Source organism: Sorex fumeus, unplaced genomic scaffold (genome assembly GCF_029834395.1).
Source record: "Sorex fumeus unplaced genomic scaffold, SorFum_2.1 ptg000003l, whole genome shotgun sequence".
Classification (NCBI taxonomy): domain Eukaryota; kingdom Metazoa; phylum Chordata; class Mammalia; order Eulipotyphla; family Soricidae; genus Sorex; species Sorex fumeus.
This window is the reverse complement of record NW_026606060.1, coordinates 2,625,926-2,649,299: the sequence shown is the minus strand read 5'-3', so window position 1 is coordinate 2,649,299 and position 23,374 is coordinate 2,625,926. Positions and strand designations below refer to the sequence as shown.

The 23,374-nt window shown below is 41.1% G+C and overlaps 1 protein-coding gene and 1 non-coding gene across 3 annotated transcripts in view; both read right to left on the bottom strand.

Annotated features, from left to right (window-relative positions):
- The window catches only part of FSHR (follicle stimulating hormone receptor), a 257,310-nt gene that overhangs the window by 199,532 nt on the left and 34,404 nt on the right, over window positions 1-23,374 (bottom strand). The window lies entirely within an intron of this gene.
- On the bottom strand, window positions 21,320-21,426 carry LOC130029083 (U6 spliceosomal RNA). Its single transcript, XR_008793270.1, has one exon. It is a non-coding gene; the product is annotated as a U6 spliceosomal RNA (small nuclear RNA).

Sequence of the window (23,374 nt, the reverse complement as noted above, 5' to 3'; positions counted from 1 at the left end):
CAGTTGACTATTGTGACCTTCACTAGAGTTTCAAGTTTTTGAGGATCAAGGGTTCTGCAGACTCTTTGCATAAAGCAGAAGTCATAAGTGCCTATCATTCAATCTCCCCTTTCCCACACAGTTCTGTACAGTTTCCAACTATACTGGGATTTGTCAGAGACAGTACTTTTCTCTGTGCTACCCATCTGGAACATGGGCTTTTTGCTAGAAAATGGTCTCCTGACCTGGACCGTTTCCAGTTCCCCTTTCACTGTAGCAGAGCTGTTGGGAATTCTGGCAATGAAATTGAGTGGAAGAACCATCCAGCCAGGGACTTTGTGGAAAGAAAAAATACATTATTGTCACCATCAGCCACTGTGATTTAGGGAGGTTGCTTGCTACAGCAGTGAGCCTACCCTTTTAATACACAGTGCTTTTCTTAAATAAATTATGGTTCAAAAATTGGAGTCCTGAGCTTGTTTAACTTAAAGCGCATGACCATGTAACTTGACTGGAAGCAGACCCCTCTGGGGACTAGTTTTTGTTCTGATTAGTTCTTTTGTCACCATCTTGTCCCCATCCAATCATTAAGACACATGGGAAGCCATGTTATAAATGTCCAGAGAATGGCAGTCCCAGAACACTTCTCTGATAAAGGGCCATTGTATAACCATCATTATTTTATTCCTTCTCTGTATCAGTTCTTCCTCCTGTTCCTTTTGGCTGGCCCTGTGAGAAAACAAGCAAAGGAAATTTTTGTTTTAATCCACTGTCCATTCTTCTCCCCAGGTGCTTTTGCTCTTAAAATGCCTTTGGTCTTTGAATTCAAACTGATCCTGGTTTTTGCTGAAAGAATAATCATCTTCTTGCAGCCCAGCTGGTCACTTCATTTCTCTGGCCAGGCGGGAAAAGTATTATTATTAGACAATTTCTCTTCTCTCGGAGGGGAGAGAGCAGTGATTTGTTCCTCTGTTCAGGTCTCAAAAGAGGTGAAAAATACACTTTTTCCTGGTGGCTTTTGTGTCTGAACAACCGGTCCGATGGAAGGAAAACCTTGGCTTCCCGCGATGGCAGGAGTATTGATTGAGATCATGTGTGATGTGGCTCTATGACAGCTTTGCAGCTGGCTCTATCCACGCTCCTCAGCAAGCATCCATCATGCACTCTCACAGGAGGCTCCCAGAGCTGGACCAAGTTTCCACTGGCACTGGAAGATCTCCACATTCTTTATGAACTCCTGTTGAGCTGTTTCTACAGTGTTTGGTTTCGTTTGTTCCTTCGCAATTATTCCTCACACCTGAACTTTAAATTGTCTTTGCAAAATGGATCACCACATGGGTGTTTCCCAAACCTCTTGGTGAGACAAATGGAGCAGGTGGTGTGTGCCACAAATTTATAAAAGAAGAAACTGAGGCAAGATTAAATAACTTATGCAAGGTAATAGTTTATAAGTAATAGAGTAGCAACGCATGTCTATGTACATTATTTCATAATGGCAATTCTCATGAAGAGCCAAATCATGCTTTTGTTTAATGTTTCAAAAGTAGATCAAACGCAGAACAATTTCAGCAATGAAATTAATAATTTAAATATGGTATTATAATCTGAGCAGTAATGTGAATGATAGCATCACTATGCAAATAAATGAGAAAGGATAACATTCTAATGGAAGAACTTCAGTTATTAAATATAGAAGAAATGACGGACATAGAAATCCTCTTTAGAATATTAGTATAAGGAAGCTTTAATGGTGAATGCTAAGTAACATGAAAGCAAAGCTTTAAAATTGCATATTCGTATAGATTAAAAGTATCTCTACCGAGGTACAGCCCGCCCCCAAGGGCCTTGGTTCCTCTCTGGGCACGCGCAGCTAGAAACAGCCCCGAGACAGCCGGTTTTCACCCCCTGATCCGCGTGGGACGGGCACAGAGGCCCAGCTCTGGGCAACAAAGCTGAACGGCTCCAATTCCAACAGGTACAGCCCGCCCCCAAGGGCCTTGGTTCCTCTCTGGGCACGCGCAGCTAGAAACAGCCCCGAGACAGCCGGTTTTCACCCCCTGATCCGCGTGGGACGGGCACAGAGGCCCAGCTCTGGGCAACAAAGCTGAACGGCTCCAATTCCAACAGGTACAGCCCGCCCCCAAGGGCCTTGGTTCCTCTCTGGGCACGCGCAGCTAGAAACAGCCCCGAGACAGCCGGTTTTCACCCCCTGATCCGCGTGGGACGGGCACAGAGGCCCAGCTCTGGGCAACAAAGCTGAACGGCTCCAATTCCAACAGGTACAGCCCGCCCCCAAGGGCCTTGGTTCCTCTCTGGGCACGCGCAGCTAGAAACAGCCCCGAGACAGCCGGTTTTCAACCCCTGATCCGCGTGGGACGGGCACAGAGGCCCAGCTCTGGGCAACAAAGCTGAACGGCTCCAATTCCAAACAGGAGACATTCCCAACTCCTCGCCCAGTGCCAGGGACTCTTTCCGGAGCCGCGGCCGCTAACGCGGCCGCGAAATATTTTCCCACTACATATGCCATAGGAACCATAAGCTAACTTCTTAGATGGAAACTTCTCTATTTTAGCTCAGCCACTAGAAATACAGTTGCCAATAACTCATAAGCCTATCTTAACTCACACTGCATATCAAGCAGAATAGTAACACTGAACGTGAAGGACTAAACCACACCTCTCACAATGGTAAAGCAACGCAAAAGCCCACCAAACTTTCATATTGAAGAGTCTAGCCCAGATGACACCAACAGTACTGTAGTGTTAGACAACCTCTCTGACAAGGAATTCAGAAGGGAGCTACTTAGGATGCTTAGGGAATTAAAAGAAACAATGGAAACCAATGCCAATAGAAGACAAGAGGATCTGAAGGCAGAAATGAGGAAAATGCAATCAGAAATGTCAGACCTGAAAAATCTCGTAGGCGAATTGAAAAGCTCAGTGGAAGGCCTCAGCAGCAGAGTAACAGCGGCTGAGAACAGAATCAGTGAGCTCGAAGATGAAGTTCAGAGACTCTCCCGAAAAGAGCAGAAAATGGAAAAGAGACTCACAATTCGGGAACAGATGGCAAGAGAAGATCGTGATGAAGCCAAGAGGGGTAACATAAGAATTATTGGAGTCCCAGAGGGACAGGAAGAAAACCGCGATGAAGAAGAAACTGTCAGAGACATCATTGCTACAACATTTCCAGAGCTGAAGAAAACTTGTGACCACATTCAGGAGGCCCGAAGGGTACCAGCTAGAAGAAATCCGAATAAAAATACCCCAAGACACATTCTGATCAAAATGACCAAAACCTTAGACAGAGACAAAATTCTGAAAGCAGCAAGATCGAAGAAAGAAATCTCTTACAAAGGAGCATCCTTAAAATTCACAGCTGATTTTTCTGATGAAACCCTCATGGCCCGAAAACAGTGGTGGGACATAGTAAAAAAACTCAATGAAATAAATGCCTCCCCCAAAATACTTTTCCCAGCAAGACTCTCATTCATAATAGAAGGAACAACACACAGTTTCACAGACAAACAACAGCTCAGGAACTTCATAGACTCAAAACCATGGTTACAAGAACAACTAAATGGGCTACTTTAAGGCAAGAAAGGCCCCTCAAATACACCCAATTTTAACATAACAATGGGACAAAATCCCATAACAATAATCTCTCTCAATGTCAATGGGCTAAAGGCACCAATTAAAAGACATAGAGTGGCAGGATGGATTAGAAAATTGAACCCAACATTCTGCTGCCTGCAAGAAACGCATCTCAATAGTCAAAGCAAACACAGACTCAGAGTCAAAGGCTGGAAAACAATCCTACAGGCAAACAGCTCCCATAAAAAAGCTGGGGTAGCCATCCTTATATCAGACCACATTGATTTCAGAGTGAGGAAGGTCATAAGAGACAGTGAAGGCCATTACTTATTGATCAGAGGATCTGTACAACAGGAAGAACTTACAATAATAAATGTATATGCACCTAATGAGAGACCAGCAAAGTACTTAAAACAACTACTCATAGATTTGATAAAAGACATCAATAGCAACACAATACTAGTGGGAGACTTCAACACTGCTTTGTCACCTCTTGATAGATCAACCAGACTCAAGCTTAGCAAGGACATACTTCATTTGAGGGAAACAATGGAAGAAAGGGACTTAGTAGATATATACAGGACACTTCATCCACAAAAAGCTGAATACACATTCTTCTCAAGCGTCCATGGAACATTCTCCAAGATAGACCACATGCTGAGCCACAAAACATGCCTCCATAAAATTAAGAAGGTAGAGATTGTATCAACAATCTTCTCAGACCATAATGCGCTGAAATTAGAAGTAAATCACACACAAAAACAGAAAACTAAATCAAACACCTGGAAATTAAACAGTGCACTATTGAACAACGAGTGGATTAGACATGAAATCAAAGAGGAAATCAAAAGATTCCTAGAAACGAATGAAAATGAGAACACGAGTTACCAAAACTTATGGGACACAGCAAAGGCTGTGTTAAGAGGAAAGTTTATAGCTCTACAAGCATTCCTCAGGAAGGAGGAGCGAGCACACATAAGTAACCTAACCTCACAGCTTAAGAGCTTGGAGAAGGACCAAAAAAAGGAGCACAACCCGAACAGGAGAAAGGAAATAATAAAACTCAGAGCAGAGATTAACGAGATGGAAACCCAAAAAACAATCCGAAAGATCAATGAAACCAAGAGCTGGTTCTTTGAGAAAATTAACAAGATCGATAAGCCTCTAGCAAAACTCACAAAGAAAGGGAGAGAGAAAACCCTAATAAACCGAATCAGAAATGAAAAGGGGGTCATTACAACAGAAACCACAGAAATTCAGAGGATCCTCAGGGAGTACTTTGAGAAGCTTTATGCCACGGAACATCAAAACCTCGAGGAAATGGATAAATTCCTAGACTCCTACAGACTCCCAAGGCTGAACCAAGAAGACCTGGAATACCTGAACAGACCTATCACCATCAAGGAAATTGAAATGGTAATAAAAAGTCTCCCCAAGCACAAAAGTCCTGGCCCGGATGGATTCACTAGTGAATTCTTCCAAATCTTTAAAGAGGACTTACTCCCAATGCTCTTTAAGCTTTTCCACGAAATTGAAATATCAAAAACACTTCCAAACAGTTTCTACGAAGCAAATATCACACTGATACCAAAAACAGACAGAGATACCACAAAGAAAGAGAATTACAGGCCGATATCCCTGATGAACACAGATGCAAAGATCCTCAACAAACTACTAGCAAATAGAATCCAACTACTCATCAAAAAGATCATACACCATGACCAAGTAGGATTCATCCCAGGGATGCAAGGATGGTTCAACATTCGGAAATCAATCAACATAATCCACCATATCAACAAAAGAAAAGATAAAAAGCATATGATCATATCAATAGATGCAGAGAAAGCATTTGATAAGATCCAGCACCCCTTTATGATGAAAACCCTAGCCAAAATGGGTATAGAGGGGACCTTCCTCAACATAATTAAAGCCATCTACCACAAGCCTACAGCAAGCATCATCCTCAATGGGGAAAAACTGAGAGCCTTCCCTCTAAGATCAGGGACGAGACAGGGATGCCCACTCTCTCCACTGCTGTTCAATATAGTACTGGAAGTACTTGCAATAGCGATTAGGCAGGAAAAAGATATTAAGGGCATTCAGGTAGGAAAGGAAGAAATCAAGCTCTCACTATTCGCAGATGATATGATACTCTACTTAGAGAACCCAATAACTTCCACCAAAAAACTCTTAGAAACAATAGACTCGTATAGTAAAGTTGCAGGTTATAAAATCAATACCCAAAAGTCCATAGCTTTCCTATACGCAAACAGTGAGAGAGAAGACAGCAACATGAAAAAAACAATCCCATTCACAATTGTGCCCCAGAAAATCAAGTACCTAGGAATCAGCTTAACTAAGGAAGTAAAGGACCTGTACAAAGAAAACTACAAAACGCTACTTCAGGAAATAAAAGAGGACATGAGGAAATGGAAAGATATCCCCTGCTCATGGGTCGGGAGACTTAACATTGTCAAAATGGCAATACTACCGAAAGCATTGTATAAATTCAATGCAATCCCTATAAGGATACCCATGACATTCTTCAAAGAAATGGAGCAAACACTCTTGAAATTTATATAGAACAATAAGCCCCCACGAATAGCTAAAGCAATTCTTGGGAAAAAGAAAATGGGAGGAATCAACCTCCCGAACTTCAAACTGTACTACAAAGCAGTAATAATTAAAACAGCATGGTACTGGAACAAAGGCAGAACTGCAGACCAATGGAACAGGGTTGAATACACTGACATCTCTCCTCAATCATATGCTCATCTAATCTTTGATAAAGGTGCAAGTAATGTGAAGTGGAGTAAGGAAAGCCTCTTTAATAAATTGTGTTGGCATCACTGGACGGCTACATGCAAAAAAATAGGCTCAGAACTCTGCCTAACACCATGTACAAAAGTAAGATCAAAATGGATTAAAGACCTCAACATCAGACCAGAAACCATAAGGTACATTGAAGATAAAGTTGGCAAAACCCTCCATGACATTGAAGCTAATGGTATCTTCAAAGATGCCACGCCACTGGCCGAGCAAGTGAAAACAGAGATAGATAAATGGGACTATCTTAAACTAAGAAGCTTCTGCACCTCCAAAGAAACAGTGACCAAAATACAAAGACAGTCTACAGAATGGGAAAGGATATTCACCGAATACACATCTGACAAGGGGTTGATATCCAGGATATACAAAATACTGGTTAAACTCCACAAGAAGAAAACATCCAACCCCATCCAAAAATGGGGCAATGAAATGAACAGAAACTTTCTCAAAGAAGAAATCCGAATGGCAAAAAAGCACATGAGAAAATGCTCTACATCATTAATCATCAGGGAGATGCAGATCAAAACCACAATGAGATACCATCTCACACCTCAGAGACTGGCCCACATTCAAAAGAACAAAAGCAACCGATGCTGGCGTGGATGTGGCGAGAAAGGGACACTCCTTCACTGTTGGTGGGAATGTCCACTGGTTCAGCCCTTCTGGAAAACAGTATGGACGATTCTCAAAAAATTAGAAATTGAGCTCCCATTTGACCCAGCAATACCACTCCTGGGAATATATCCCAGAGAGGCAAAAATGTATAGTCGAAGTGACATCTGCACTTGTTTGTTCATTGCAGCCCTCTTTACAATAGCCAGAAACTGGAAGAAACCTGAATGCCCAAGAACAGATGACTGGTTAAAGAAACTTTGGTACATCTACACAATGGAGTACTATGTAGCTCTTAGAAAAGATGAAGTCATGAAATTTACATACAAGTGGTACAATATGGAAAGTATCATGCTAAGCGAAATGAGTCAGAAAGAGAGGGATAGACATAGAAAGATTGCATTCATCTGGGGGATATAAAGTAACAAAGTATGAGATTAATACCCAAGAATAGCTGAGATCAGCACCAGGAGGATTACTCCATAACTTAGAGGCCAGCCGGGTATCCTAGAGGAAAGGGCTATTCAGATAGAGAAGGGAGCACCAAATAAAGGATGTTTGGAGGATCCTCCCAGGAGGGGAGATGCATGTCGAAAGTAGACTATGGACTGAACATGTTTGCCACTCAATGCCTCTTTTGCAGACCACAACACCCAAAAGGAGAGAGAGAACACAGGGGATTGCCCTGCCACAGAGACGGGGGGATGGGGGGATGGGGGTGGGAGGGATATTATCCATGGTGGTGGAAAATGGGCACTGGTGGAGGGATGGGTATCTGATCATTGTATAATTGAAACCAAAGCACAAAAAATTGTAAATCTACAACTTTAAAAAAAATAAAATAGAATAAAGGGAAAAAAAAAAAGTATCTCTACCAAGCTAAAAACAAAACAAAATAAAAAAAAAAACAAAAGTAGCTAAGAGAAAGCATCCATTTTAATTAACTTTTCATTCACACAATTAAAAAAAACACCAAAGTGCTTTTGCATAATGTATGTACATTGTATTGAAAAGGTGGATTTTGGTAAGAGAAATGTCATTTTCTTCTAATAATATACATATTGAAAGGAGCAGATAACTAGCATAACTAGTATAAATAGTATAATTTGTGTTGTGTTGCATACACCAACCAAGGTTTGATTTCTAGAATCACATATGATCCCTGAACACTACCAGAAATGGTCTCTGGAATTATCCCTCAGCTGGCTGTGACTCCAAACCAATTCAATACAATAAAATTTTATTAGTCAAAAATAAATAGAAAAAACAGAAAAATATTTATGGATAAAGTCATTATGCCTGGTATTTTTCTTTAAGATAATTCAGTAGAGGAGTTTGGGCTGAAAAGATTGCAGCCTTTGAGGAAATCATATTGCTTTATCTAATAATTACTGACACTGGGTCTTCAGTACAATGGCATAAGAATTTCTTTTGCACATTTTTGAATAGTTAGCACAATTTCATCCAGTTAACCCTGTAGAGGTGCAGTGATGTGTGGAGACACACTCTGTCTTTGGAATCCTCAAGTTACTCAGTGCACTTTCTGCAAGAAAGGCCAGGTAGCAGAATCCAGTGCTGACTGTAACTGTCCTTTATTTCAGCTAGAGACTTCTCCATACTTCATTAAAAATAAAGGGGGGGGGGAGCCTTGTTTGGCCCATACACACTTGGGCCCATACACATTTATTTTGTTTTGTTTGGGGGCCACACCTGGTGGTGTTCTGGGCTTACTCCTGAATCTGCATTCAGGGATCACTCCTGGCAAGGCTAGCAGGTTCATAGAGGGTGCTGTGGATTGAATCCCGGTCAGCTGCATATGAAGCCAGCACCCTACCCACTGTCCAATTGCTCCAGTCCCATGAACTATTCACTGTTGTTGTGGTAAATACTTAAGTCCCCGTCCCCGCAAGTTGTACCAACGTACGCGATAAGCCGGTCCTGGTTTTCATGGAAAGATATATTGCAAAACAGCCTGTTTGGGATTCAGCTATGAAGAATCATTTTTCTTGAGACAATTCCCAGCTGCTCTGATGGGAGAAAGCAAAAGAAAGATGCAGAGGTGGCAAAGGAAAGAGAAGTGGTGAACTTTTTTTTGCCTGCCTAAGCGCAAAAAGCAGAGAGACAAGCCGGAGCCCTGGGAGCTACATCCTAAGAGCTGAGAGGTAAACTGTGCAAAAGGTGCCCTCGCCCACCCTTCCCCTCCTCACCAGTGACCCAGAGGGAATGCCATCACCCCCAGAATCTGACAGCTCCCTGAGCCTGACAGGGCTAAGCCATTTTAACATTGCTTATCCCATGGCAAGCACAGGCTGGAGTTCTCTGTGCAGACGCCTTGTGCAGCTCAGTGTGAGTCTGTCAGGCCCTGGGGGGAGAGGCTGAAGCCATGAGAAGTCTATTCCCAGCTCCCATGCATTCCTGTCTCCTCAGCAGCGAATTCAAAAGGATGATTATTTATGAAAACAGTTCATCCAACAGCAGCCCCACCTTATGTTCTGGGAAGCTGAGGCTTTACACAGACCGGCAGAGAGCTGATGTTAGCTCAGCAGGTTAGGAAATAAGATTTAAATCAAAATCCACTGAAGCCTTTTTGTGTGTGCCTTTTGTATTTTTTTCCAAACGCATCTTTGCCCCTTTTATTCAGGGGCAAGTAAATTGGGTCTGTGAGAACACGAGTGTCTGTTTCTACCCCATCTCAGTTTTAATCAATCTTAATAGTTCTATTAGAGATATGGCTCCAGCTTCATGTTTTTTTTTTAATTGAATCGCAGTGAGATACAGTCACAGACTTACAAACTTTTGCGATTACATTTCAGTCATACAATGATCGAGTACCCATCCCTCCACCAAGTGCCCATTATCCACCACCAATGTTCCCAGAGTCCCTCCCACCCCCCACCTCACCCCCTGCCTCAGACATATGCCCTCAAACTCTCTCTCTCCTTCTGCATGTTATGGTTTGCAATACAGGTACTAAGAGGCCATCATGTTTGGTCCATAGTCTACTTTCAGCATACATCTCCCACCCGAGCAAGCCCTCCAACCATCATTTACTTAGTGGTCCCTTCTCTATCCCAGTTGCCTTTTCCCCTAGCATGTGAGACCTGCATGCTAAGTGAAACGAGTCAGAAAGAGAGGGACAGACATCGATTGACTGCACTCATTTGTGGAATATAAAGTAACATAATAGGAGACTGACACCAAGGACAGTAGAGACAATTGCCAGGAGGACTGCACCATGGCTTGGCAGCTTCCTGTTTTTAGAAGGACATTTTATGGGCCGTGGTTTCCAAGATAGAACTCTGCCGAACAGAACCCCTGACCCACACGCTGAGAGAAACCTTGTTTCTGAAGGAAGTGAGGTCGGATACCAGAGGGGGAAACACTGATGCATCAAAAAGTGCTTTCAACTTTTCAGGTGGTTAGTCACCTCCTGGAATCCTCCAGTGCCCTGCCAGATGTTTTAACTGAGCCTTACTCCTCCCATTCCGAAGATGGAATGAACAAGACTTTGAGAGGAGGCTGGCTGGATTCTCTCCAGCCCCAGGTCCCTCAAGCCCGTCCTATTATTCCTATCAGCAGGACAGTTATGTTCTCATGCCTCGCACTGCGGGCTTGCTGTCCAAGCAAATCCATCTTTCTACTTCTCTCCTTGGTTACCAGTGGCTGACACAGACACTACTGTGCAAATGAATAACTTTGGAAGCCCAGAATCATCAGATCTCCAGTCCAACCGCCTGCTTGTGGACACTCTGCTGAGTCTCACCTCACAGGGCTGAGTGTTATCTAAATGCTAAACTTGTAGCTGGACAGCAATCGATTCTGCATCCTGAGGGGTCTCTGTGGACTGACCCATTCAAGCTGAACCAAGACAATCGTATGCTCTTGATGCATTACTTGAACATAATATGTCAGAATTGGTCTGCTTTATTTTCCTTGGTTTACAAACCAGAGTCTTGCCTTTGGAAAGGCATTTTTGAGAAAAAGATAATGGACAAGAAGCCTTGTGTATAGTCCCAAGTTCAAACTTTGGCTCACATACTTAACAGCTGTGTGGCCTTGGGTTTGTTACTGTTTGAGTCTCTGCTGCTAAACTTATTAAAAATAAAAAAGGAGAGTAAGAAGCCTCGTAGGATTACTGTGAGAACCCTACTGAGAAGGAACAAGATGTAAGCATAATATAGATAACAACAATCAGAATCCTTTTGTATTATTTTCATTTTTAATTTCTTAATTATTTTAAAAATATTGAAATGCAATGAAATACATAGTTGCAAACTTGTTCATGATTGGGTCTCAGTTATTTAATGCTCCAACACCTGTCTGTCACTAGTGTACATTTCCTACCACCAATATCCATAGTTTCCCTCTTGCTCATCCTGCCCGACCTTCCCACTACCTGCCTCTGTGGCAGGCACTTCTCTTTCTCTTTCTGCCCCTCTCTCCTCTCCTCCCCCCTCTCTTCTCTTTTGGGAGTTATGGTTTTCAGTACAGATACTGAAAGGTTATCAGGTATACTCCTATATCTCTTTACCCACTTCAACACTCAGTGCCTGTAAAATTGGGATAGCTTCACTCTCCTTGTCTCAGGGAGGTGATGCACTCAAATTCAGGAATTGTTACCAAGGGCATGTTGAAAACAAGTCAGCCTAAATATTGCTGCAAGGATCATACTGGTCGTTCATTACATATGGTGACAATAAGGCCACACAGGGAATATGATCTTTGAAAGGTGAGAATATTGAAGATATAGAAAAAGTATCACTATCTAGTGCTAAAATACAAAGAAATAGAACATGGCGTAGTCATGTGGATCAAGCTTGCTTCTCATCCCTGCTTGTCCACTCTAAGGCTAAGGGAAGGGTCAATAGAATCTATAGTAGGGAATAGCATCTCAAGAAGTGGCTCCCTCAACCCCTAAAGTGGTGAGTGCAGAGTAGATAACTTACAGGGAGGTAGAAAGACTTGGCCACAGCACCATCCTTCAAGCCTAACCAGAATACACAGAGGGAAAAGGTAGTGGGAGAATTTAACAGCAGGATATATCTGCTCAATACTTTCTACATAACAATCCCTGTAATACGTTTTATTTCACATCAGGTTGAAAGAGGTGAATGATTTCTTTCACTTAACATGTATTTCTTGAGCATCTCCTGTGTCCCAGTAATTAGTCTAACTTTGTGGAAAGAGAGATACAGGATTGACATGGCCCTGATTTGTAGGACCTGAGCAGCTAGTGGAGTGACAATTAGCAAAGGTGTGTCATTGAAGGTGAAGGGGAGGCCTCCCCAAATGTCAAGAGCAGTATTTTCTAAGACATGGCACATTGGAATATTGAGGTAAGGTCCACTGAGACCCTCTACAGTAGAGTACGCAATTAAGGGTGATCTCCAGACAAAGCTCTATTATTGAAGGAACCTATCTTTATGGCAGGAGAAAAAGTTTATTCATAGAACAGAACGGTTTGTGAGTCACCTGTCATTGTCACATAAGATACCCCTCCTTTCTTCTAACTCTCACGACCCTATGAAATTCACTTCAAGAGATTATTTTATGAAAGTAGGAAGTGGCATTTGCAACTAGTAACTTAGCGAATATGTCCTAGCTCTGGGTTAAGAACAGGTTATAGCTATATAAAAAGAAAGATATATACAGGATTCACATGACTTTCACATTTAGAAATGTCTAGGTATATTTAATAATGAGAAGATGTGTTATGTAGGTTCATGGCTGGGTGGGAGAGGTGCCCCTAGGAACATGACTTATTTTAGGGATACCTGGGAACAAAATGGGGCCCCTTCCAAATCTGGGAACTGTGCATAAAGGCTGTGCAGTGGAGGGCCTATGTGCAAGTTGAAAGAGTTGCTTCCATGAAGGGGGGAAAGTGGGCAGGAAAACGATAAAGAAGATTTAAGCAGGCTTAAGTCTTGGAATGTTGGAGACAGACTGCGGTAAAGGAAGCTTTGCTGAATGGCAGCAGAGTGACAGAAGTAGGGAAGGTGACCCAACTCTTCAGCCCAGCTACTGAGCTAATTTTCCAGGGGAATGAAGCACAGTTGAGAGAGTTGCCGACCCTGGCCCCACAGTACTCACCCCAGCATCAGTGGGACTTGATTTGACATTGATGAGGTGGTCCTGAGTAAAACAGGACCACTTTTGGGCAAATGAGATTCAGGCCCAGGAAATGCCAGAGTAACTCAGGGATTCATTTAAGGGTGAAATGAAAACCGACATTATTGGAGAATGATAGGAGCAAGGGAGTGGCTAGGAAGCTAGAGCTTTTATAATTCACTGTAAGAACATGATTTACATCTAATATATTGGTGGACTTTGAAAAAGTTTAGGTTAGGATATTGGGAAGTATTTCATAAGCAAATGACCTTAAGTTTGGCCATATATTCAGTCAAGAAGTTTTTCCCCCATTTTGCCAATCACCTTCAATTCTCTAGAAAATTCCATGCAGACATCCTAAATTAATTTCCTTTACTTTCTTTTGAAATGTGTCAATTCTCTCTGCATGCGCCCACGCAGTTCCCACCTTTCCTCTGAACAGGTGGGTTCGTCTTTGCACCACCTGTCCCATCCTATCCCGCACTTCCAATCGCCTGCCACCCAGACAGCTCCATGAGGGTATCTGCTGGAGTTCTGCTGTGGACATGCCCACCAAAACCCCCCTTTCCTCTGCACAGGCCCTTGGGCCCGGGTCTGTAGACTAGCATCTGGACTGGTGAGGGGTGTGGCCTCCACTGAAGGGGTCGTGGCCTTCTCAAAAGTGGGCTGGTTTTCTGTGGCCAGAGCCACTAACATCACTGCAGTTATATTTCCCACTACCAGCACGCTTGACTCACAACCCAACCTTTATAAACTAACTCTGCAGAAAAAGTCCTCACCACCTCAAAGACAATACGACAACAATCCACCAGCCTACTCCAATTCCAACAAAAGACCAAAGTACGCAAGAAGCTGTTCAAGCCCAATATAAAAGAGCACCTCCTCCAATGCTTCACTAGATGCCTGTCATAAGCCACAGAATAATGTCTGAGAGGAAGGACATACTCTAGAAGGGGAGAAGGGTGACAACCACTGACTGACCTTATTCAGAATCCTTTCCCAAAATAAGTGCTAGTGAACTTGAAGGTTTTACCTCTATACAACCACAGCACCATGAAGAAAGGGCACAAATCTCCACTACAATGAGAGGACAAAGAAAAGAGTCCTGAATCCTCGACAGGGGATCTCTCCACAAATAAGATCTCTCCAATAAAGAATTCCGAGATGAAATACTGAAGATGTTCAAGGAACTCAAAGAATCAATGGAGCAGACATCCAGAAAATTAAAGGAAGAAATGAAAGAAAAAGTGGAACGGATAGTTGAGAAAATACAGGAAGAAATGAGAGCAGAAATAAGAAAACTACAAAAGAAGTGTCACAAATAAAGAATTTGGTAGATGAAATTAAAAAATCAAAAGGTGCCCTCAGCAATAGAATGACTACAGTTAAAGACAGAATTAGTGAGCTTGAAGAGGAGCAACAAAAATCATACAGGCAACAACAAACAATGTGAAAAGACCACAAAATATTTCTAAGGTGAATCAGAGAACTAGGGGATGACTCCAAGAGGAACAACATTAGAATCATCGGAGTAACAGATGACAGGGAGGCAACCCCAATGAAAAAGATAGAGTCAAAGAAATCATTGCTGAAAAGTTCCCAGAGTTAAAGAATGCAGACATACAGATCCAAGGAACCAGAAAGGTGCCAGCAAAAAGAGACCCTAGTAAAAACACTCCAAGAAATATCATAATCAGAATGATGGATGCTGTGGATAGAGACACAATACTGCAAGTAGCAAGGTCAAAGAAGGAAATCACATATGAAGGAGAACCCCTTAGATTTACAGCAGACCTATCAGAGGAAACCCTCCAAGCCTGAAGACAATGGTGGGATATAGTGAAAAAACTCAATGAAATGAACCCCTCACCAAGAATACTTTATCCAGCTAAAATCTCACTAAAACTCGATGGAATTATACACCATTTTATAGATAAACAACAGTCAAGAAATTCACAGACTCAAAACCAAACCTAAAAGAAGGACTAAAAAGGCTCCTGTAATTCACGTAGGAAAACACCCATAGGCATAACAAACCCTTACAGAAAGATGGCACAAAACTGCATGAAAATAATTTCTCTCAATGTCAATGGTCTAAATGCAGCAATCAAGAGACACAGAGTGCCAAAGTGGATCCAGAAACTAAAAAAACATTCTGCTACCTACAAAAAACTCATCTTAACTGTTAGAGCAAAAACAGACTCAAAGTTATAGGACAATCCTGCAAGCAAAAAGCTCCTTCAAAATGGATGGGGTATGTGACCCTAAAGCCAAAAAACTAAATTTAAAAAACAAAAACAAACAAACAAACAAAAAGCTGGAGTGGCCATACTAGTTTTCGACAACATAGATTTCAGGTTGAAAAAGATTAGAAGGGACAGAAAATGCCGTTTTCTTTTTATCAAAGGATATGTACAACAGGAAGAAATCACACTCTTAAATGTATATGCACATAATGAGGGATCAGCTAAATGCTTATAAAAACTGCTAACAGATTTTAAGGAGGACATTGCCAGCAATACAATAGTAGTCGGAGACTTCAATATCACCTTATCACCTCTGGCTAGATTAACAAGAACAAAACTCAGCAAGGAAACACTGACTTTGAAGGAAGAAATAGAAGAGAGAGGACTAACAGACCTATACATGGCTTTATACCCCAAAAAGAAAGAATACACATTATTTTCCAGTGCACATGGAACATTTTCTAAAATAGACCACATGCTGGGTGACAAAACATACTTCAATAGAATCAGGAAGATAGAAATTGTATCAACTATCTTTTCAGACCATCATGCACTGAAGATAGAAGTGAATCACACAATGACATGGAGAAATAAATCAACCATCTGGAAATAAAAAAAACTCAATGTTGAACAACGAGTGGGTCAGGACAGAAATCAAGAAAGAAATTAAAAGATACCTGGAAATGAATGAGAATGAAGACACAGGCTACCAGAACCTATGAGATGCAGCTAAAGCCACGTTAAGGGGAAAATTCATAACTTTGCAAGCATTGCTCAAGAAGGCAGAAAGAGCCTACATAGATAACTTGACTTCACAGTTCAAGATCTTAGAAAAAGACCAATAGGAGGAACCCAAACATAGCCGAAGGAAATAAATAATACAAATTAGAGAGGAAATTAAAAACATGGTAGCCAAAAACAATCCGAAAGGTCAATGAATCCAAGAGCTGGTTCTTTGAGAAAATAAACAAGATTGATAACCACTAGCAAGACTCACAAAGAAAGGAGAGAGAGAAAACCCTAATAACCTGAATCAGAAATGAAAAGGGGGTCATCATAACAGAAACCAATGACATTCAAAAGATTATCAGAGACTACTTTGAGAGTCTGTATGACACAAAAAAAGAGAACATAGAAGCAATGGGTAAATTGCTGGATTCCTACAATCTCCTAAGATTGAGCCAAGAAGACTTGGAATACCTGAATAGACCCATTAGTATCAAGGACATTGAAGCAATAATCAAAAGTCTTCCCAAAATCAAAAGCCCAGTCCCAGATGGATTTACTAGCAAATTCTTCCAAACATTCAAAGAAGGCCTGTTGGCAGTTCTCAAGCTTTTCCAGGAAATTGGAAAAAAAAAACCAGAAACTCTCCCAAACAGTTTCTATGAGGCACATATTTCCCTAATACCAAAAGCAAAGAAAGACACCACTAACAAAGAAAATTACAGGCCAATATCTCTATTGAACACAGATATGAACATCCTCAACAAAATATTAGCAAATAGAATCCAAACTCCAAAAAGATTCCACCACAACCAAGTGGGATTCATCCCGGGGGTGCAAGAATGGTTTAACATTCGGAATTCCATCAACATAATTCATCATATCAACAAAAGAAAAGATAAAACCATAGGAGGATCATCTCAATCGATGCAGAGAAAGCATTTGACAAGATCCAACACCTGTTTATGATGAAAACTCTCACCAAAATGGGCTTAGAATGAATTTTCCTCAAAATAGTCAAAGCTATCTACAACAAACCTACAGCAAGCATTATCCTCAATGGGGAAAAACTAAGGGCCTTACCTCTAAGATCAGGGACAAGACAAGGATGCCCACTCTTGTCACTTCTTTTCAATATAGTACTGGAAGTACTTGCAATAGCAGTTAGGCAAGAAAAAGATATTAAGGGCACTCAGATAGGAAAGGAAGGAATCAAGCTCTCACTATTTTCAGATGATACAATACTGTATCTAAAGAATCCTAAATCCTCTACCAAGAAACTACTAGAAACAATAGACTTATGCAGTAAATTCACAGGCTATAAAATCAATACCCCAATATTCATGGCCTTCCTATACACAAATATTGAGACAGAGGAAACATACATGAAAAAAGCAATCCCGTTCAAAATCTTGCCCCAGAAAATCAAGTACTTCAGAATCAGCCTAAGTAGGTAAAGGACCTCTACAAAGAAAACTACAAAATGCTACTTCATGAAACAAAAGAGGATATGAGGAAATGGAAACATATCTCCTGCTCATGGATAGGAAGAATTAACATTGTGAAAATGGCAATACTCCCCAAGGCACTGTACAGATTCAGTATGATTCCTATAAGGATACCCATGAGATTCTTCCAAGAAATGAATCAAGCACTCCTAAAATTCATTTGGAACAACAAACGCTCATGTAGAGTAAAGCGATTCTTGGCAAAAAGACGATGGGAGGCATTACCCTCCTCAACCTCAAACTCTACTACAAAGCAGTAACAATTAAAACAGCATGGTACAGGAACAAAGGCAGGGCCGCAGACCAATGGAACAGGGTGGAATATCCCTACTCACAACCCCAAGTGTATGAAAATCTAATTTTTGATAAGGGAGCAATAAATGTGAAGTAGAGCAAGAAAAGTCTCTTTAGCAAATGGTGCTGGCATAACTGGACAACCTCATGAAAAAAACAAATGGGCTCAGACCTCGACTTAACACCATGCACAAAAGTCAGATCAAAATGCATTAAAGATCTCAACATAAGACCAGAATCCATAAGGTACATTGAAGGCAAGGTTGGCAAAACCCCTTACTATATTGAGGCAAACAGTATCTTCAAAGATGACACTCCACTGACCAACCAAGTGGAAAAAGAAATAAATAAATGGGACTATATTAAACTAAGAAGCTTCTGCACTGCAAAAGATACAGTGACCAAAATTTAAAGACAATCTACAGAATGGGAAAGGATATTCACCCAATACCCATCTGATAAGGGGTTGATATCAAGGATATACAAAGCACTGGATGAACTCCACAAGAAGAAAACATCCAACCCCTTCAAAAATGGGGTGATGAAATGAACAGAAAATTTGTCAAAGAAGAAATTCGAATGCCTAAAAGGCACATGATAAAATGCTCTACGTCACTAATCATCAGGGATATGCGGATCAAAATAACAATGAGATATTATTTCACAACACAGAGACTGGCCCACATCCAAAAGAACAAAAGCAAGCAGTGTTGGCATGGATGTGGTGAGAAAGGCACTCTCCTTTACTGGTGGGCTGGTGGGAATGCTGACTGGTTCAGCCCTTTTGGAAAACAATATGGACAATTCTCAAAAAATTAGAAATTAAGCTCCCATTTGACCCAGCAATACCACTCCTGGGAATATATCCTTCAGAGGCAAAAAATATAGTCAAAATGACATCTGCACGTGTATGTTCATTGCTGCACTGTTCACAATTGCCAAAATGTGGAAAAAACCCGAGTGCCCGAGGACAGATGACAAAGAAACTTTGGTACATCTACACAATGGAATACTATGCAGCTGTTAGAAATGATGAAGTTATGAAATTTGCAAACAAGTGGTTCTACATGGAAAGTATTATGCTAAGTAAAATGAATCAGAAAGAGAGGGACAGGCATAGAAAGACTGCCTACATTCATCTGAGGAATATAAAGTAACAAAATGTGATACAAACACCCAAAATTCGTTGAGATAAGTACCAGGAGATCTGTTCCACAACTTGGAAGCCGGCAGCACATGCTGGGGAAAAAGGCAGCTCATATAGAGTAAGAGAACACCAAGTAAAGCGTGTTTGGAGCACTTGCTCAGGATGCGAGATGCATGCTGAAAGTAGATTATAGACCGAACACGATGGGCACTCAATACCTCTATTTCAAAGCACAACATCCTAAAGGAAAGAGAGAACAAAAGGGTATTCCCTGCCACAGAAGTGGGGCAGGGTGGGGGGGTTGGGGTTGAATGGGCTACTGGGTTCATCGGTGGTGGAGAATGGGCACTGATGGAGGGATGGGTACTTGATCATTGTATAACTGAAACCCAAACACAAAAGTTTGTAAGTCTACAACTGTACCTCATGGTGTTTCACTAATAAAATAAATAAATAAATAAAATGTGTGAATTCAAAATAGCCACACCTTCACACATTCCTTCCCTTCTTTGCAATGACACATCTTTTCAATCACTGGGTATAGTTTATTTTGTTTCACCAAATTTGTCAGTGCTAGTTTTGTCTTATGGAATTCTCATACAAATATCATACAAATATTTACAATACACTGTTCCTGAAATATCAGGTACTACATATCACTCTTGGAGATTCCTTTTATGGTGATTATAAGAAAGGGATTTCAACATTAAAAATGTGAACAGAAGTACAAACTCTGAAATAGTGACAGGTCCAGGGTCGGGCCTTTGTCCCATTTTTATGCCTTGAATTATATGAACTATCACATGGTCCCACTTCTAGAGCCTGTTTACCCATGTGCAACCTGGGGTTGATAACTATCTGGCAGAGTCATCAAGAATTAGATGAGAAAAAGTGATTGGAAACATAGGAGGCACAAAAAAATGGCGGTTCTTCTTTGTAAAAGGAAATGGTTCTAACTCAGTTCTAATTTATCTTCTAAATTGGGATGATAGTAAAATCCACTGTGATCAAAACTGGAGGAAAATATTAAAGACACTGATAAATTCTGGTTTCTCTCATTGAATAGTCGACTCTTTATAGTTAACTGACATTTAGTATAAATTGGGTGAGAATTATATCAATGGAGTGGTTTAACATTATGTCCTTGAAAAAGGTAGAATTTATTGGGCAGGTCGCATTAAATAGTATTCTAAAAAATTCTCTGGAAACAATTGGATCACAAAGGTTTTTTCAACTCTATGACTTCACTGGCAAAAATAACAGAAACAAAAATAAACAAATGGTATGACATCAAATGGAAATGTTTCCATATGGCAAAATAAAGAAGGACTAAAATAAAGACACACATTGAACAGAAGAAAATACTTGCATTTGATACATTAGAAAAAGTGTTAATATTTGAGAAATACCAAGCACTCACGAAGTCTAATATCCTTAATTCCAAATTCCCATAAAAATGAGGTCAGGAGGGGACAGACATTTCTCTGAAGAAGATAGGAGGGTAGCTAAAAGATATATGAAAGCATCCCTTCATCTCATCTCGTTCATTCATCATTGTCATTTTTGGGGGAGGTCCACACCCAGTGATGCCCAGGGGTTACTTTTGGCACTGAACTCAGGAATCATCAATTCTGGCAATGATCAGGGGACTATCAGGGATGCTGAGGATTGAACCCAGGTTGGCTGCATGCAAGGTAAGCACCCTACCTATTGTGCTGTATCTCCAGCCCCTCATCACCACTTTTTATCAGAGAAATACAAGGTAAGATGACAGTGAGATATTACCTCATCCTAGTGAGAATGGCATGTACCAAAGACTCTAGAAACGACTTGTGCTGGAAGGAACTAGTGACAATGGAATTCTCATGTGCTATGCTGGGTTTGGGAAAGGCTGAAGCGATAGCACAGCAGTAGGCCATTTGCCTTGCACTTGGCCAGCCCAACTGAGCCAGGTTTGATTCCTCCACCCCTCTCAGAGAGCCCAGCAAGCAACCGAGAGTATCTCGCCTGCATGGCAAAGCCTGGCAAGCTACCCGTGACATATTCAATATGCCAAACACAGTAACAACAAGTCTCAAAATGGAGATCTTACTGGGCCTGCTCGAGCAAATCAATGAACAACAGAAGGACAGTGCAGTGCAGTGCTGTTGATAGGGGTGTTACCTGGTTCAGTCTGTACTGAAAACAATATGGAAAATGTTAAAAACACTTGATGCTTGGTATTTACCCCAGGACATGGTAGCATTTATTCAGAGTGATACAAGCATACCTATCTTTTTTTTTAATATGGAATATTTTACGAATTTGCCTGTCATCCTTGTGCAGGGGCCATGCTAATCTTCTTTGTATCATTCCAATTTTAGTATATGTGCTGCCAAAGCGAGCATAAGCATACCTATCTTCACTGTCTCAGTACAAAAACCAGAATATGGAAAAAAATCCAGGTGCCCAATGACAGGAGTGGATATCATAGTCACTATCACTGTTTTCTTGTTGTTCGTTGATTTGCTCGAGCGGGCCCAGTAACATCTCCATTGTGACAATTGTTACTGTGTTTGGCATATCGAATACATCACGGGTAGCTTGCCAGACTTTGCCATGCAGGCGAGATACTCTCGGTAGCTTGCTGGGTTCTCTGAGAGGGGCAGAGGAATCGAACTCGGGTTGGCCATGTTGGCCACTTGCAAGGCAAACGCCCTACCCATTGTGCTATCCTCCATCCTGGATATCATAGTCACAATGAAATATAATGTGCACGGTGAAGTAATATGCAGCCACACAATGAATGATTAAATTGTGCATTTGACTTTATCTTGAATGGAACTGGAGGATCTCATGTATAGTGAAATAAGTCAGAAGGACTAATACTGGGTCCTATCACTGTCACGATCCTCCTGTTGTTCATCGATTTACTCGAGTGGGCCCAGTAATGTCTCCATCGTGAGACTTTGTTGTTGCTGTATTTGGCATATCGAATTCGCCACAGGGAGCTTGCCAGGCTTTGCTGTGAGGGCGAGATACTCTCGGTAGCTTGCTGGGGTCTTTGAGGGGGGGGAGGAATCGAACTCAGGTCAGCCATGTTGGCTGCGTGGAAGGCAAACACCCTACCTGCTGTGCTATTGCTCCAGCCCAATACTAGGTCTTCTCACTAATTTTTGATATATATAAAATAACATCTAGGCAATCAAAAGTATCAAAATTGGACAGAACATTGGCTTTATATTACAGAAATAAAATGCCAAAGAGAAATGGGAGGGACAATCAAGAAGAGAAGGCCTGGAAGTACCTGAGGGTAATGACTAGTTTTGGGCTTTTTGGTATAAAGTGGAGATCTCTGTGCATATCTAAATATCTGTGCATATCTAAATCATGATTCAACACTGCTGAAAGCATCAGACTCAAACACAATAATACAAATCTTAAAATATACCTGTCAAGAAGTCAGGCTGGGGGCTGGATATTAGGGGATTTGGGGTCAGAAGTGGAGGGATGGGGTTGCAGGATGGTAGGACTGCAGGTAGGAATATTTCATACTTATTATAAGAAAAAAAGCTTTGTAAATTATGGTCTCTAAATTAAAAGTTTAAAAAACTTTTCTAGAAACAAAAGGTAGCATGTTCAAATTAGAAGGGATGGCTGCATTATCTTAGAGTCCCAACCTAGGTTGGTGACATACCTGTTGCACCATGATAAAATAACACAGCTCCCCTCAGCCTTATGCTCTTCTGATCCTTAGAGTCACTGTTTGAAAGGGGCTTTCATAGCTGCTGATCTATAGTAGGTGCTGGGTAAAATATTCATTTCCTCATTTTGCTTTCATATCCTAATATTATATATAGTATAAGTTAATCTGATAATATGAAAGTCAAATGTACCAGGAGGACACTGATGCATTTGTGGCAGTTTTCTCAGATTAATTTACTTGCAAGAATTGGAAGACTCTATGGGACTTCCAAGCAGACTGATAGGGAACCATGTCATTATACTTTATTCAGCATTCCTTTTAAAGCAAGAATTGCTGTTGTATTTGACAAGTTGTATTGCTGAAGATATTGTGTGTTGGGGTAGAGATAGTATTTATTAAACAGCACCAGATACTGTGCCAGATACTGTGCTAATGAATTATGATCTTTGTCTCAGATTCTCTGAACCTTAGATTCAGGTCTTATTTTCATGATTTATACAGTACATGTCTTTATTTAATTTTTATTTACTTATTTTTGCTTTTTGGGTCACACCCAGTGATGCTCAGGTGTTACTCCTGGCTCTGCACTCAGGAATTACTCTTGGCAGTGCTGAGGGACCATATGGGATGCCAGGGATCGAACCTGGGTC